The sequence below is a fragment of the Cervus elaphus genome, chromosome 21 (genome assembly GCF_910594005.1).
Source record: "Cervus elaphus chromosome 21, mCerEla1.1, whole genome shotgun sequence".
Lineage (NCBI taxonomy): Eukaryota > Metazoa > Chordata > Mammalia > Artiodactyla > Cervidae > Cervus > Cervus elaphus.
The window spans coordinates 70009888-70015887 of NC_057835.1; positions in this window are offsets into that span (position 1 = coordinate 70009888).

The window sequence follows — 6000 nt, forward strand, 5'->3', positions numbered from 1 at the left end:
TTCTCTGCCTCATCTCCTCTAGTCATTTTCCAGCTTATTGATCAGAGGGGAAAAAACAAACTAAATTGTACTCAGAAGAAGAAAAGCTTTGCTTTATTCTGATTATTCTCTTTATTAACCACTCAGAAAATACAGATATATAGAAGAAAGAGACTAAAAATCACAGATAATCCCACAGAGATAGCACTGTAATATATATCCTTTTAGAGTTTTTCTATACATCGATATACATATGCAATTTAAATTTTTTTACTAAAATGGTGTGACTCTATCCATACTGCTTTATGGTCTAGCTTATTTTTTCCTACTTAAAGAATATATGGTGGTCACATTTCCTGATCAGTAAAGATTAACATTATCATAGTGAATGTATACCATAATTTACTTAATCCTTGATCGCTTTACCTTACAACCCAATATTTTCCAATTTTTCTCCATTATAAATAGCAGTGTGATAAACATTCTTTAAAATTGCTTTATCAAAGAGTATACTTTTTCTAAAGATTTCAGAACTTACTGCCAAATTATACTCCAGAATGCTCTGGATACCAGAGTTTACTATTCTAATGGCAAAGCAGACAAGTGCTCACCCCTCCCACCCCACCTTTGACAACTCTTAGTATTAACAGACTTTTTACTCTTTGTGGTTCTGATTGCTATTCAGTGTCTAGTTAAAGCAAGACTGCCGGGGTCCAGCCCCGGTGGAGTCCAGGGTTTCCCTTCGGATGAGCGGCGTCAGCGAAGAAAAGAAAACGAGTAGAGTCTTGGTTGAGTGCAGAATCAAGACTACTTTATTCTTTTACATCAGTGCTTATATACCCTAAAACCAATAATCCTTTAAAGAAGTTTAAGGAGGAGGGAATGATAAGATTGTACCAGGTGCATAATCATGGGTTACATCATAAATACCTTTTCAGAACAGTCAATACCTACACAAAACTTAAACAATTCAATGGCAGCAGCTAGTCAACTGTGAAAAGCCATCTACAAACCTTATCTTGGGAAGCTCAGCCCCAGGCAGATTTAGCTCTGGTATGTAATCCTAAGGGTCAGATGTATGATGAATTCCCTCCTGATCACACCCTAAGGAATCTTCTCAATCTCCTAATGGACTCTATCTACTTTTGCTTATGGGATAGTTAGGCTTGTTTATTGGGACCCATGTGCCCCCAGGGACTATGTTGCTGCCATGCAAAGGTTTCAGGGAGGGATTTTAGGTAAGAGTCATACTAGTTTTTAGAGAACATAGAAGAATGCCAAGCATTAGAAGATGAAAGGACAAAGACCTGGGAGTGGATGGTGGAGTGGTCCCAAGAAACCCCCGGAGGTCCGGACGCCTTTGCGTGCCAGCTCCTTGAACCCAGACCTTGTCACGGGCCGGGTTTCTCTTGCTAGCTCTGGACACAAGACAAACATTCTTGGCCATTTACATATCTTCCTTCATGATTTACCTATCTACTTCACACATTCTTTCTGATGTATGCTCTTCTTTTTCTGAATAATTTTCTTAACTTGATCAGAGGGCCTGGGACCTCGACTACTGTGAATTTGCTCCAAATTTGTCCTTGCCTTCTGCTGCCATCTGCTAGTTTTTAACCAGAGATGCCTTTTGTTATCTCTTTCCTAAATCTGCCGACCCTCTCTCCTAGCAAATGGCTTTTCTATTTTAGCTTTGGACACCCTATTTCTCTCTAAATTGATTAAAAGAGTGGAGAGAGGGGGCAGCAAATTAGAATGTCAGAGGTGATTTGGGGAGGAGCTCTCTTAGGGCCTAAGCTCTACTTTTTCTGCTGAGCCTCAGACATGGGCACTGGGATGAAATTTGAAAATTTTTAAAGAAAGATTTTCCTTGGAGTTGTCAGGACATATTCATTGCCCCAGGCAGAATTACAGCAGAGATGCAAAGAGAACATTTTAATGCTAGTTTCCTGAACGTCTACATAGATGGTTAAATATCTACATAGATGGTTAAAACCCATAACAGAAACAAGAATGTGGAAAGCCAAACAAGTTTGTGTGGTAGGAATCAACCTTTCTGAGAAGGGGGAGAAAAAGGATTTTTGAAAATCCAAAGCTAAAATATGAAGAAAGCAAACTTAGACTTTGGCCCATAAACTGGTAATTTTGATCTATGGGAGATGAGGTACCTACCTCTAAAGCCCAATGGAGGTGGGAAGTAGAGGTGAGTTGAATATATTGGTGGGGGTATTATTTCATTATCACAATGCCAATAGTACTCTCATTGAGAAACTACTCAAATTAATGGATTGGAGGAAAAAATTCATGAAAAGGCAGAGAGTATAAACAGAGACCAAAGAACTGCCCAGCCCAGGAAGGGGGAAGCTTGAGCTAGACAGAGCTCCATAAATCTACATAGAGGAGGCCTAATCCAGAAGGACCACAAGAAGACAGCTGGGTCAGCTCTGAGAGATAGCCCAGGCTCTTGCCCGAATAAGGCCAGTCACCAGCACCAAGAATCCACATGGTTTCCCAGCCCAGAACCACAGACTCTCAAGCACCTCTCCCGTGACCTCCTTTATTACATATGCGAAGCATCATCTCAGATGTTCTTGTTTCCACCTCCTACAACAGCTGCACACCACCCAAGAATCCTACTTGCCCATCCAAACTGTCCCCTGGTGACAAGGACTATTTAATAGCCTATCAGTTTTATAAATTTCCCAAAACCAAGGGTGGGAATCCTGACACTGAGCGAGGCAGAGGTTAGTGTGGAAACATAGGCCCCATGCACGTGATCTTTGGAGGGTGTGAACAAAAGTCCCAGAGACTCCCTCTTCCCTCAGATTCCCCATCACCTCCTCTATCCGGGACCTCTGTGAAATGCAGCCCTGTTACATCTACCTGGCCTCACCTGGCTAAAGACTGGAACAGACTTGCTGAGAGACCACTTGTTGAGAGTCTGTGGAGTCTATAGGGGAAATATCTAAAGATGAAAGAAGCAGACACACAAAGTTCACTCAGTCTCACAATTCTAAATTCCTGAGAGCAAGGTCTCTACCTACTTATCACTCTTGTATCCTAAGCATCTGGCCCAATGGTCGACACTTAGAAGGTTCAGTAAACAGTTTGGGGGATGAATAAACAGATGGAGGGAATAGCATAAGAAGTCTCTAACACAGAATTATCTGAATTATGGGGAGGTTGGAAGATGTTGGTCAAGAATGTACAATTGTAGGGGACTTCTCTGGTGGCCCAGTGGTTAAGACTCTGACCTTCCCTTGCAGGGGGCACGGGTTCGATCTCTGGTCCAGGAACTAAGATCCTACATGCCACGTGGCAAGGCCAAATAAATAATAAGAATGTACAGTTGTGCTTAATCTGAGATAATGAAAAACTGGAACAAAGCAGAGCTACTGTAGTACCCTCACAACACAGAGGAGCAGAGAAGAGTCCACAAACATGTTTTCCATTTCTGCCCTGAATGCAGCATAACTCTGGCACATGGAGGGCTCCAGGGGGCGTGTAATAACGTAACAGCTGCCCTCAAATAATAGTGGCCCATACTGATGGTGACCACATCCATACTCACCCAGAGAAGCCACCTAACAGGTACATCACTGGGAGGTGACCTGGACATGCTTCACAAAAAGCCTGGATCTTGAGATGATCCTTTTATTTTATTATCTAGATATTTACTGAACATCTAGCTAGCCCCAGGAAACTATGTGCCAACCTCAGAAAACTGGGAAGATTCTGGACAAACACTGAGAAGTGCAGGGGGGTCCAAATGGAGAGAACGGAGTAAACAAAGATAGGAAGGTAAGAAAAAGGACAACTTAACTGAAGAGATGCATACTGTTTACACGATAATTTTACATGTATCATCTCTCAGTCAGAAGGGAGACAATAGTGAGCACAGTCAATACTGTGGAAAATATAAGATCCAGTTGGGAGTTAACTGGTAAAGGCAGTGCGTGGAAAATAGGGAAGTAATATACTCACTCTCCCAGCAGCTTTCTCGCTGGAAGTAGACAGCTAGACATTAATACAATTTCCATATGATGATGCTTCTCTCAGACCAACCAGGCAGAAGCTGGAATTCACCTGCCTTGGATGACAAGTTTCCAGAACTGTCTCCTTAAGGCACATGGATTCCACACCACAGCACTTTTTTAAATAGCAAACACCGGCAAGATTTTCAAACATAAAAATTTTAAGTGGTTTCAGGACTATTTCAAAAACTGGACTGATTCAATGAATTTATTCTTCAGAGAATCCTGGGCAGTTAGAATTCCAGCTTGCTATTTACAAGCCCAAAAGTTAATTCCCCTCTTGTATCTCATGGAGTTGCCACTGCCATATGCCCCAGAGAAAAGGCTAAATGCTATATCATGATGAAATGAACTAAGCATTTTGGAATCAATGGTAACCTGTGTTTTAATTCCCACCCCAAATTTCAGAAGGCAGTAAAGGCTGACACCTTTCCACATCCAGAGGCAGATAACATGGAAAATAATGCCTTGTTTCCCTTTCCCCTCTTAGCACATCTCCCAACCTGTGCCCTGAACTCTAACACACCTCTTGAATTAGTGTGCAGAGAGTTTCCCAAGATCAACACTGAAATACTTCATCAAAGCCTTAATTCAAGGCTAACTGGCATTTTAAGGTAACAGAACCAGCTGTGCACACAACTTGTTTGCCTGAGACACCTCTGCTAGATCCAGGCTTCTTAAAGTAATCATTCAAGCATGCCATGAATAAGCCAGGCAGCTCCCTGGATTCTCTGACCAGATAAAGGTGGGCAGGAGGCACTACCCCTGTGAGTTTTGCATTCCACATCAAGCCCAACTGCCTTGACCCCCTGGGAATTTCTTTCTCTGCAATTCCAAGTATTTGGACCGAGCAGCTCAGTCTCCAGCAATTTGACAGTTCAATTAATATTTTCATACTAGATAAATGGGACTATAAAACATGCAGCTGTCATTACAAGATGGTCTATTTTAGGAGCCACTCAAACTAGGACAGGGTCTGGCAGGTCACTGAGGCCTTTGGATTTGTGAATTCCTGGTCAGAGGCAGGTCTCTCCCACACTCAGATGTCCTGCCTTCCAGGTTCATTCTCGCAGATGATCAATTACCAACATCATGGGTCAAAAAGGCCATTTATCTGCTGCACATCCCCCAGAACTTGGTACCAGATAGCATAACACTCCAAACATTTTGGAGCAGCAAACTAATTCCTCCAACAAAATTTCTCTCTCTGGAGAGTGGGAGTGAGGGTGGACAGATAGCCCTTTGCTTCTATGCCATTGCCTTTCTATACCTTGTCTAAAAAGAGACTCTTCTTCAGAACAAAGTAAATAAAATCAGAATGTCGGGAGAGGTTTTTGACCTAAGGCTGCCTGATTCCAGAGACTGTACAACTTTGAAGAAACTGACCCTTCTGAGAGACAGAAAATCTGAACTGGGTAAAAAATTGACAAGAAGAGTTTCTAGCCTCTGGAGGCACCAAGCAGATTTTATTTGAAAGAACTGAAAAATCTGACATGGAAATATTTTTCAAATATAGTAAAGTAACCTCAGGTATTTATCATATTATTAGGTTTTGAAATAATTGGAGAAATGAAATTGACTCCCATAAACTAGAGGTCTTCTGCCTTAAAATGAAAAGATGACTCTACTGCCATCATAATCCTTTTATGTTTAAGATATGCTTTTAATTGGATTCTACCTACTTGTCTCTGTTAGTTGATTCCTCAAAAGTGTTGCTTGTTTGGATCCAGTTTCATAGAATGGGTTAGAAGTTTCAAGTTAAACCCTAGATTTAGTTTGTTGAGTCTAAAAACTTAAGATGCACAACAGAAGTGCTCCAAAAGATTTATATTCTGTCACATTTCATGGGGTCCAACTTAATTCTACAAAAGCAGGGGAGGGGTTATTTACTTTCTCTTCTCACACTCTTTCTGGTACTGGGAGAAAAATGATCTTTCAGGGAACCTGGCCACAAAACCTAATAGATGAGCATCTTTAAAATGCAAAG